General features: G+C 40.9%; 1 protein-coding gene across 3 annotated transcripts in view; it reads right to left on the bottom strand.

Annotated features, from left to right (window-relative positions):
- The window catches only part of STK32B (serine/threonine kinase 32B), a 307,925-nt gene that overhangs the window by 232,104 nt on the left and 63,425 nt on the right, over positions 1-12,396 (bottom strand). The window lies entirely within an intron of this gene.

The following is a 12,396-nucleotide window of genomic DNA, read 5'->3' as shown; positions in this document are numbered from 1 at the left end:
TATGAGTGTGTATATGTATTTGTATACCATATGTGTGTGGTGGATATACGTATACATGCCTATACACATAAAATGCATAGTGGGTGTATATATCTGTATATACATACACATGTTTACGTCTGCTATATGTGTGTATGCATATATACATGTACACATGTCTATGCACATACATGTGCTCATATACACTGCTTAGTGTGTGCACGCATATCTATACACTGCTAAGTGAGCTTGTATATGTTCATGCATTATGCATACACGTGTGTGTAAATACACGTGTGTATGTATAGCCCTTATACATACAGAGTTGCTTAGTAGGTGCTCAGGATACAACTGAGAACAGTGAGGAAACACTGCTGCCTCGCAGACCGTGTGTTCTGGTGTGTGAGGCCAACAACCAAGAGGACAAATGAACAAGCATCTAATGGAGTTACGGGTAGTGATGGGTGCTCTGAAGAAAAAGGGACCAGAAAGGGCACAAGGATATGAAACGCCTGGGGTGGGTCAAGTGGCGTTCAGGGAGGGCGCACGGAGGGGACGTTGGACCAGAGTTCTGTACGGTGTGAGTGACCCTGGCAAAGGTCTGGGGGAAGGCGATCAAGGTGGAGGACACAGCAAATATAAAGGTTCTGAGTTAGAAATGAGTTCAGCGTGTTCCAGAGAGGGCTGAACAGGATGAGCAGGAGGACGGAGCGGGGAGAGGGGTGTCAGGAAAATGGGCATGAGCCAGACTGCAGGGCCCTGCGCGCTGGCTCCAACAGGTGGGCACTCATTCTGAACAGGAGGGAAGTGCTGGACATGTGAAGCAGCAGCAGCCCCATGACTGAATTCACGCTTGGTCTCTTCGCCGGCTGCCACGAAGACCCGGGCTTTCTCTGCTTTCTCTCACTCACCCACTCCCTAGGCAGCCTTTACTGAGCTTTTACCACGTGCTGAGCACTGAGCCAGGCGCTGATGAACGTGACCCATCCCAGCCTTTCAGGAATCTCACAGTCTGATGGCGGAGGCAGACAAGCACCCTGAAGACTACCCTTCTGCCAGATGTGCTGTGGGAGATGGCCAGACAAGCTAAGAGGGCCAAGTCTTCCCCCAGCATCCCTCCAGGTGCTTGCCCAAAACTTCCCAGAACCTACAACGTCACCCAGGGCCAAGAAGACACTGGAGGCATTTGAAAAATGTTAACCATATGCCAACTCTGGTGCTGGGGGCTGCATAGTCTCTGCCCCTTATTTTCACAGTAATCCTTTAAGATCAGTCTGTGCATTCTTTTTTAAAAAGTCTTTATTTGCTTTCATTCTGGAAGGGTACTTTTGTTCAGTGTAGAATTCTAGGTTGATAGCTCTCTTTCATCACTGGAAAGGTGTTGCTCCATTGTCTTCGGGCTTGCATGGTTTCCATTTCCTAACACCATGTGTCCTTTTGTTCTCTGGTTGCTTTGAAGATGTTCTCTCAATGGCTTTAAGCAATTTGATGATGCTGTTCTTGGATGATGTTTTCTTTGTGTTTCTCTTGCTTGGGGTTGACTTGAACTTCTTGTATTTGATTTTATCATTTTCACCAATTTTTAAAAGACATTTCAACCATTATTTCTCCAAATACATTTTCTATCCCCCTCCCTCCTTCTGGGCCTCCAATTCCACACGTGGTAAACCACTGCACTGTGTCCCGTAAGTTGCTGAGGCTCTGTTCATTTTTCCCCCTGTGTTTGTTTTGTGTAGTTTCTACTGCTCTGTCTTCAAGTTCACTAACCTTTTCTTCTGCACTGTCTAATCTGCAGTTAAACCCCTCCAATGAATTTTTCATTTTGTATATTGTAGTTTTCACTTCTAGTAGGTCTATTTGAGTGGTTAGCACAGGGGAAGAAGGTGAGGGTGAGAGACACAAAGGGGAAAGGGGATTAACAGGTACAAACTACTAGGTATAAAATAAGTAAGATACAGGGATGTAATGTACAGTACAGGGACTATAACCAATACTTTGTAATAACTTTAAAAGATGTGTAATCTATAAAAATGCTGAATCACTATTCTGTACACCTGAAACCAACATAACATTATAAAACACCTATACTTCAATAAAAACAAGTTAAGTAACTGAGTAAACTTGCAATGTCCAGTATCCAAACTAAATTAGTAGACATGCAAAGAAGAAGTAAAATATGACCCGTAAGCAGGAGAGAAATTAATAAAGAGAAACAGGCCCAGAAATGGCACTCGAGATGAAATTAGCATACAAGGACTTTAAAGGAGTTGTTACTAATATGCTCTATGTGTTCAAGGACTGAAAGGAAAACGTGAACATAGTAAGGATAGAAATGGGCATTCCTGTTTTTCAGAAGAAGAAAAAGACGTTTGCAGAAGCTACATGATTGGTCCAAGACACATGGTTAGAAGCAACAGGACCAGAATCTGAGCCCAGACCTCCCCATCTTGAAAGCTTGTGTTCTTTCTTCTATACTATGCTACTTCCCAAAACAAATGCACTGTGTTGTTGGACACTGATGGACACTCTCCTCTGGACCCTCATGGTTTCCTGATGATACACAGGTGACCTAAAAACAGTTTCAATCTAATTTCTGTATTTGGAGGGACAGGTGGAAACAAAACAGGCTATGTGAGGCAGTGGGGACCTCTCCAGGCTTCTGTTCATCATACATAAAATGAGGATAATAATGCCCAGTACACTGAGCTTTTAGGAGGACAAAGATGCTAAGAGGGGTCCGGTATCTAGGACAATGACTGTGAGTTTCTGACTGGCCAGGACTCTCCAGGTTGCAAATACTGGGAGCCCAATGTGATCCTGCATAAGCAAATCAGGATGCCAGTCCCCGTAGCTGGTATAGCTCATATAACTGGAAGAGAAAAAGGATGGAGGCACTGGTGGTACCTGCCCACGTCCCCTCTTGTACACCTGCACACACCTGAGGCTGCTTACTGTGGACACCTGTGACTCTCTGCTGAGGGTCTTTTTCTGGCCTGAATGGGGCAAGCCCAAGTGCAGGAGGGGTAATGCTGCTTAAAGCAGCCCGCTAGCAATGCTGACTAGGGAACTGTGCATAAAAACATCATCTCTGACCTTCAGCTGCCTTCAAGGCACCCTCCCTATGGAAGTCCCGCAAGGAGGTGAGTCCAGATGCCTGCTGGTGAGTGGTTTTATCAAATGCCCATCGCTGGCTTCCTTCCTTTCTGTATTTCACTCCTTCTCTCTTGCAGGTGATTCCTGGGATCAATTTTCCAAAAAAAAACTGCTTGCACTCAGTTCTTTCAATTTCAGCTCCTGGAGGAACCCAAGCTCAGACAGTGACCAGCAGTGCCAGGAATGGGGTCTGGCAAGTGAGGGGGCAAAATGTAAGGAAGCAATGCTGACCCTGCACTTGGAGGACCCTGGGAGTGATGTCTCCTTAAATTTTGCCCTCCAGGTGCCTCACCTGCTTACCCCAGTCCTGATCCTACCCAGCAGGGCTCCATCCCTCCACCCACCTTTGACATCTGTTTCTGTTTCTTCACTTTGAGCCTCAAGAATATTCTTCCTTCTGCAGATGGACCTTCACCTTCATGAACTGCTGAAGAAAAGGGTCACCAACTCATGCAGACCTGTCTTCTTACAGGACATCATCCATGCGAGGAAGAGAAGAAGCCTTAGACCTCTGACTCCATGGAAGGCTTCTGAATGGCTGGGTTTGACTCACCAGCCAATCCTTGGTCCAAGCATTGGTCTAGCTGAATATGGTCCAAGTGGCTGGCACAGACATGTCACACGCCCATCTCAGAGAGTAAGTGGGGGACACGATGAATGCCCGTCCCCCGTGCCCACATGGGGTAGCGAGGTGTTTTCCAAAGAAAAGAAGATGTTATCGTGATAAGAAAGGGGACCAAAAAGCATGCTGCAGAGTCAAAAACGGCAGCCACCACAGTCACGGTGATTCCCCATTCTCTCTTCTTTTTACAGGTGAGAAAACTAAGCTTCAGGGTGGTTAGTTTCCTTTCCAGGAATCCACAACTAACACATATCAGTCAGCCTGCTTCCCAAGTCCAAAGTGTTTCCACTGGATACGCAGAAATTAATCTGTTGTGCCTCAACTGTCCCAGAATCCAGTCATCAAAGGGTTATAAAAGTGTTCAGAAAATTCCTGCTAAAATCAGTTCACTGCCTGCAGCTGTTTACTTTGGTGCTGCCCTGGCTACGTGCAAGTTCTCCCAGCGTGAAAGTGAAATGAGGTTTCTGTGAATCCACACGTGCTTTTTCCTGATAACCAAGGCTGTTGTCATACCTGAACAATGAAAGGTCTTTCTCGAACACTCGTAATAAATGCCAGATATCAAACTTGACAAAGGCAGAGAGCAAAGCCAAAATAACCATTCAATATTAGGAGGGTGTCTTCCTTCATCCTAGTCCAGCCCAGCTCCACCCTGAGTTTCATAATAGTCACGTAGATTCAGCTACATTTATCACGAAAGGCAGAGAATATTTGGTATTCTGAACAGAACAAAGCTATGTTCGAGTGCCTTGAAGTAAACTAATCTCAGCCTGAATACTAGATGTTTGTGCACACTCTACATGACTTTGGGTGTCATCAAGAAATTGCTACAACCTAAGAGTGACTTAAAAATAGAGCCTCTAACTAAAAATAAACCCACCATATGATCTAGCAATCCCACTCCTGAGTGTATAACCAGAGAAAAATATAGCTCAAAAAAACACACGAACCCCAATGTTCACAGCAGCACTATTTACAATAGCCAAGACCTGGAAACAACCTAAATGTCCATCGACAGATGACTAGATAAAGAAGATGTGGTACATATATACAACAGAATACCACTCAGCCATAAAAAAGAATAAAATAATGCAATTTGCAGCAACATGGATGGACCTGGAGGTCATCATTCTAAGTGAAGCCAGAAAGAGAAAGAAAAATATCGTATGATATCACCTATATGTGGAATCCGAAAAAAAAAAAAAAAAGACACAAATGAACTTATCTACAGAACAGAAACAGACTTACAGACATAGAGAACAGACTTGTGGTACCAGGGATATGAGGGTGGGAAGGGGTAAGTTGGAAGTTTGAAATTTGCACCTCTGGGGAGTGACGGAAATGTTAGGTATCTTTATTGTGGCAGTGGTTTCATAGGCGCATACATCTATCAAAGTTCATCAAACAGTACATCTGAAATATATGTAGTTTACTGACAGAAACTGTATGAAAATAAAGTTGTTAAAAAACACAGAGCCACTAGAAAACTTGCCCTCTTCAAAGCATTCATTACAAACAGAGCTCTAACACATGTATGCTCTGGATACAGGTTCCGAGAGCCAAGCCAGCAGGCAAACAGCAGCAGGTGTGGGCAGAAAAGGAACATGAAACTTTCAAGGATGATGACAGGATATAATCAAATAATAACTCAGGAGGGCACATCCTAACAGGCTTGGCAGTATCCCAGGAAGGGGTGCAGAGGGCTCAGGACCAAAATCATCGTCATGAGGATAAAAGTGAAGAGCTTCTATGTGGTGTCAACTGTGCTGTGGATTAAAAGAGTTGCTTCAATTTTCCTTCTGCTATGAAATCACTCGATATTTTCCTTCTGCTATGAAATTGCTCAACAGAAAACAAAGGATTAGCAGGATTTTAAAATAGTTGTTGTTAAGTTCAGCCACTGTCCATGAGACTACAGGCAAACTTCCTAAATTCTCTGCGCCACAACTCCTCTTCTGAAAAATCTAGAGGAGGGAACCTCAAAGGTGGCACATACACTCTGCCCAAAGCTCTGGCTGACCTGTAAAGGTCACAGGTGTGGAGCAGACAGTAAGCGGTACAGCGAAGAACAAAGAAATGGACAGAGATTTATGTGCCTGCCCAGGGGGGTGGAGCAGGTAGTGTAAATCCAACCAAGTTAACTGCTTGTTAAAAGGATATTTTCAAAGAAATACAATACAACCCAAAGTCTATACAACATAACATTCACAATACCCAGGATGCAACCCAGAACTACTCAACATATAAAGAACCAAGATAATGCGACCCATCCTCAGCGGAAGTGAATCTTAACGAGACCCAGATGTTGGAATTAAGGTAAAGGACATGAAAACAGCTCTTCTGTCCACGACTACACTGCATGGTATAAAGGGCAGCATGCTAGAAATAAATGAAAATACAGGGAATCTCAGCAAAGAGCGAAAACTATTCTTTTTAATTGAGAGTTTCCACCTAGACACATCACACTCAAACTGCTGAAAGTCAAAGATTAGAAGAATATCTTGAAAAGAGAGAGATGAAAATGACACATGAGTACCAGACAATAATGATTCAGTTTAACGACTTCTCATCAGAAAGATCAGTTGACAATGGTACAAAATATTTAAAGTAATGAAGAAAAAACTATGACCCAATCATCTGTACCCAGTAGAAATATTCAAGAAAGAAGGTGAAATAAGCACATTTCAGATAAGATAAAATTAAGAGAATGAATTGACAGGAGACTTGCCCTAAAGGAAATTCTCCAGGATGGATGGAAAGGATACCAGAGGGAAATTCAGACCTTCGTGAAAGGTATGGGTAAATACCAAGGACTATTTTCCTCCTAATTTTTTTAAAAGCCAAAAAACTACACATATTTTAAACTACATATAAATTATACATACATATAATACATATATAAAATACTTTATATTATCATTTACATTATTTTATTTTAAATATTTAACATTTTATGTATATATTATACATGTATATGTTTATATATATTTAAAGCAAAAAACTATAATACTGTAGTAGAGATTTATGATTTAAGAAGCTGTAATACACATGACAACTATAGTACAACGGCTGACAGGGGTGGTAAACAGGCCTGTACAATTGCCCAGGTTTTACATTCTATATGAAGTACAAAATAATAACTCTAAGCAGACTGTGAAATAAATTGAGGATGTTTATCATAATCCCTAAAGCAACAATTTAAAAGCATAATATAAGGAAGTGTAGCTATCAAGTCATTGATAAATTAAATGAGGATTCTAAATATTCAATTATCTAAAACAAAATAGGAAAAGAGAAATAGAAAAACAAAAGAGAGAACAAATAAAACCATGCTAGACCTAAATGAAGCCACATCAGTAATTACATTGACTATGAACGGAATAAAAGGTAGAGATTGCCAGATGGATTTAAAGAGAAGCAAGACCTAATTGTGTGCTATTCTCAAGAGATTTATGTCAAACATAAAAACACAGATAGGATGAAAGAAAATGCGTGGAAAATATATGTCATGTAGTTTGGAATGGCTATATTAATCTCAGAGGAACTAAGCTGCAGAAAGAGATTATTAGCAGAGATAGAAAAGAACATTTCACAATAAGGTCAATTCATCATGAGGCCATAATGACCATAAATCTATATGCACCTGACAACAGACCTTCAAAGTGTAAGAAGCGAAACTGACAGAATTAAAGGAAGAAGAAACAACTGCACAATCAGAGTTGGAGCTTTTACACAACTGTCTCAGAAATGGATAAAAAAACTAGATTGTTAAAATCAGGAAAGACAGACATCAAAATGGCAGTTCAAGATGGCAGCTTGGGGAGATCCTGAACTCTCCTCCTTCTGTGGACACGCAAATGTACATCTACATGTGGAGACGTTCCCTATGAAAAGGGCCTGAAAACCAGCTGAACAGCTCCTCTGCGACAACAGACGAAAGAGCCACACAAGACGGGAAGGAGACGCAGAGGTGTGCTTCCCCCCCAAACCACACCCCCAGCCAGGTGACCTGAAACTGGGTAGGATCTCACAAACACGACGCTTCTTCCTGAGTAGCCAGGGGTTTGTGCCCATGTCAGGCACCCCAACCCTTGGGATCTGTATTGGGTAGATGAGCCCCCAAAATGTGTGGCTTGGAAAACCAGCAGGACTTACATCCGGAAGAACCACAGGGCTGTTGGGAACAGAGAACGCACTCTTAACGGGCTCGCAGGCAGATTCACTCACCCTGGGACCCAGGCCATATGTGAAAAAGATTCATTAACTACTCTTAGCATCTGCTGGAGGGACAGGAATCTGTGGAGACTCTCCCTGGGGATGGAGATGCTGGCCGGTGGCAGTTTTGTATTCTCCCTGTGTCTTGATAGCACCAGCGCTGGCAGGTGCATTTCTGCACTGTCCCTCTCACTTGCCAGCCCCACTGTGCATCCCCCCTCCTCCTGCCACTTCTGCAGCCCTGTCAAAGCCAGTGGGCACATGCAGCCCACCCAGGGGATGCCCCTTGAGTACCTGCTCTGGTGGCCCCATGGTTCTGAAACAACCAGAGAGACTATTCTTAGCAGGCTCCCACACTCTAGTCACTGTACAGACAGCCAACTGCAATGCACCCCAGTCTTCCTGTAAAAAGGCCTATTTACCTGTCTTGGAGCTTCAGCCTGAGGGGCAGGCTTCTGGTGTTCCACACATCTAGAGGTTGTGTAAGTGCTCTCAGGGAACGTGGGCTACAGCTCACTGGTTCCTCCCAGCAAGGAGCTCAAGCACACATCTGAAGCCCCAATTTTTGCAACTATCATCAACAGGACACCCCTAGATCGCCTGCTATGGAGGTCAGCAGGGTTTACAATTGTGGTCCCACGGTACTATATATATCTGCATCCCTTAAAAGCTGCTGCCTGCAGGTCTAGCTTCGAATCAGACGGAAACTAAGGGCTAACAGAGATCCCACCCTCTGAAACATCCACAGGTCTTGGCATAACTTCAACAACTGGGAACTACCAAGAATAAATCAGTGTGCTAAGTAAGACAATCACAAAGGTTCAGGATACAGCCAAGAGCTGGGGTAGGGTTAAACAGTAAGGTTGATCTCCTATAAAAGGCAACTACTTGAAGACTAGGAAAGACAGCTGATTTGTCTAAAACATAGAGACAGACACAGAGAGTCAAGCAAAATGAGGAGAGAAAGGAATATATTCCTAATAAAAAGAAAAGATAAAAACCAGAGGGGGGAAAAAACCCTTAATGAAATGGAAATAACTAATTTACCTGAAAAGGAGTTCAAAATATTGGTCATTAAGAGGCTCACTGACCTCAGGAGAAGAATATATGACCATAGAACTTCAACAGAGACAGAAAACATAAGAAAGTACCAAATATAAGTCACAGAGATAAAGAATACAGTAACTGGGCTGAAAAATACACTAGAGGGGTTCAAAAGCAGACTAGATGAGGCAAAGAAAGAATCAGTGATCCAGAAGACAGGTCACTGGAACTCAAACAGAGCAGCAAAAAGAAAAAAGAATTTCAAACAGTGAAGATAGCTTAAGGAACCTATGAGACAACATCCAGTGGAATGACATAGAGTTCCCAGGAAGAGCAGAGAGAGAAAGGGGTAGATGACTTATTTGAAGGAATAATGGCTGAAAACTTCCCTAACCTGGAGAAGGAAACAGAGCACATTCAGGAAGCCCAGAGAGTTTTAAACAAGATTAACCCAAACAGACCCACACCAAGACACATTATAATTAAAATGTCAAAAGCTAAAGACAAAGTCATAAAGGCAAAAAGGGAAAAACAACTTGTTATGTACACAGGAACCCTCATGAAACTATCAGCAGATTTTTTAGCAGAAACTCTGACAGCCAGAAGGGAGTGGCATGGTATATTCAAGGTGCTGAAATGTGGATAAAAAAACCGAGACCCATCTCTATGCTGCCTCCTACAGACTCATTTCAAATGTAAGAATACACACAGAGTGAAAATGAAGGGATGTACATACTTAGCCATTTGTCATCGCTTTCTGAGTAATGAGGAGCAGACTGGGGCTAAATTGGGGAAAACCCTTTTCTCCTTCTAAAAGTCCCTGCCACCTCCTCATTTTTTTCTATCACCTTTAACCGAGAACAATCAAAGATCACGAAGATTCACTTACCAAAATCAAATGTCAAAACTTCCAACAAAGTAAAGTCCAATAGAGTTGGCTTCACTATATAATTTTACCAAATATGTAAGAAAGAATTAACAACAATTTTCTCAAAGTCTTTTTGAAGAGGAGGCAGTATTTCCACTCGTTTTATGGGCCCTGCATTAACCTGATACCAAAGCTGATACCAAAGCCAAAGACACCACAAGGGGAAAAAATGAAAACTACAAGCCAATATCCCTTGATTATGGATGCAAAATCTTCAAAAAAATACTAGCAAATTGAATCCAATAACACATTTAAGGGATCATAAGCCATAAGTAAGTGGGATTTTTCCCTGGAATGTAAGGATTGTTTAACATATGACAATCAATTAATATGACATACCAAATTAACAGAATAAAGGATAAAAATCACATGATTGTCTCAATAGAAGCAGAAAAAGCATTGGACAAAATTCAACACCCTTTCATTATTTAAAAAAAAAGCCCTCAGCAAGCCAAGAATAGAAGGAAATTAACTCAACACAATATAGGCCATATATGAAAAGCTCACAGCTAACATTATATTCAGTGGTGACAAATTAAAAGATTTTTCTCTAAGATCAGGAACAAAGCAAGAATGCCCATTCTGACTACTTCTATTCATCACAGACTATAAATCCTAACTAGAGTAATTAGCTAAGAAAAAGAAATAAAAGGCATCCAAATCAGGGAGGAAGAAGTAAAATTGCCTCTGTTGCAAATGATATGATCTTGTATATAGAAAACCTTCAAGATACCATAAAAAATTAGAACTAATAAATCAATTCAATATGACTGAAGTGTTGTACACCAGAAATTGACACAACATTGTAAACTGACTATACTTAAATTTTATATATATATATATATATATATATATATATATATATATATATATACACACACACACACACACACACATATATATAAATTAATTCAGTAAAGTCACAGGGTACAAAATCAACATACAACATACAAAATCAGTTGTGTTTCTATATACTAAGAATGAATTATCTGAAAAGGAAATTAGAGAAATCTCATTTATAATGCACCAAAAAGAATAAAACACCTAGAAATAAACTTAACTAAGGAAGTGAAAGACTTGTATATTGAGACTTGTATACAAAACATTGATGAAAAATTAAACAAGACACAAACGGAAAGGCAGCTGTTTCATGGGTTGGAAGACTTAATATTGTCTAAATGTCCATACTACCCAAACTGACCTACAGATTCTATGTAATCCCTAACAGAATTCAATGGCCTTTTTAAAAAGAAATGGAAAAAATAATGCTAATTCATATGGAACCACAAAAGACCACAAATAGTCTAACTGATCTTGTGCAAGAAGAACAAAACTGGTGGCATCACACTTCCTTACTTCAAATTATATTACAAAGTTATAGTAATCAGAACAGTGTGGTCCAGGCATAAAGACTGATAAATAGACCAATGGAAAGCCCAGAATAGAAAGCCCAGAAATAAATCCATGCACATATGCTCAATTGATCTTTGACCAGAATGACAAAATAAACAATGGGGAAAGGGTAATCTTTTCAACAACTGTTGTAGGAAAATTGGATATCAACATGCAACAGAATGAAATGGATCCTCATGTCACACCACACACAAAAAAATCAACTCAAAATGGATTAAAGACCTAAATATTAAGACCTGAAATTTACTGTACACTGCTTAGAAGAAAAATAAGGAAAAAGCTTCATGACATTGGGCTTTGCAATGATTTCAAAGATATGACACCAAAAGCCCAGGGTAAGTGAGGCTACATCAAACTAAAAAGCTTCTGCACAGCAAATAATCAACAGAATGCAAAGGCTACCTGTGGAATGGGAGAAAATATTTGTAAACCACATATCTGATAAAAAGTTAATTTCCAAAATACATAAGGAACGCCTACATTCAACAGCACAAAAACAAACAAACAAAACCTCTAAATAGCCCAATTTTAAAATGGCTATGGCTTAAATAGACATTTCTCCAAAGAAGATGTACAAATGGCTAACAAGTATATGAAAATGTGCTCAACATCACTACTCATCAAATCAAAGTCACAGCGAAATACCACCCCATATCTATCAGGATGACCACTATCAAAAAACAAAAGACAACAAATGTTGGCAAGGATGTGGAGAATTTGGAGCCCTTGCACACTGTTAGTGGGAATGTAAACTGGTGCAGCCACTGTGGGAAACAGTATGGAGAGTCCTCAAAAACTTACAAATAGAGCCACCATGTGATATGATCCAGCAATCCCATTTCTGGGTTCATTCTCCAAAAGAATTGGATTCAAGGTCTCTAAGAGATATTAGCACTCCTATGTTTGCTGCAGCACTATTAACAACAGTCAAGATGTGGTAACAACCTACGTGTCCACTGGCAGATGAATGGATCAAGAAAATGTGGTCTACAGGTACAGTGGAATACTAGACAGCCTTAAAAAAGAAATTCTGCCGTATGCC

This window comes from Camelus dromedarius, chromosome 1 (genome assembly GCF_036321535.1).
Source record: "Camelus dromedarius isolate mCamDro1 chromosome 1, mCamDro1.pat, whole genome shotgun sequence".
NCBI classification, from domain to species: domain Eukaryota; kingdom Metazoa; phylum Chordata; class Mammalia; order Artiodactyla; family Camelidae; genus Camelus; species Camelus dromedarius.
The sequence above is the reverse complement of the archived record's forward strand: the minus strand, read 5'-3'. Positions and strand labels throughout refer to the sequence as shown.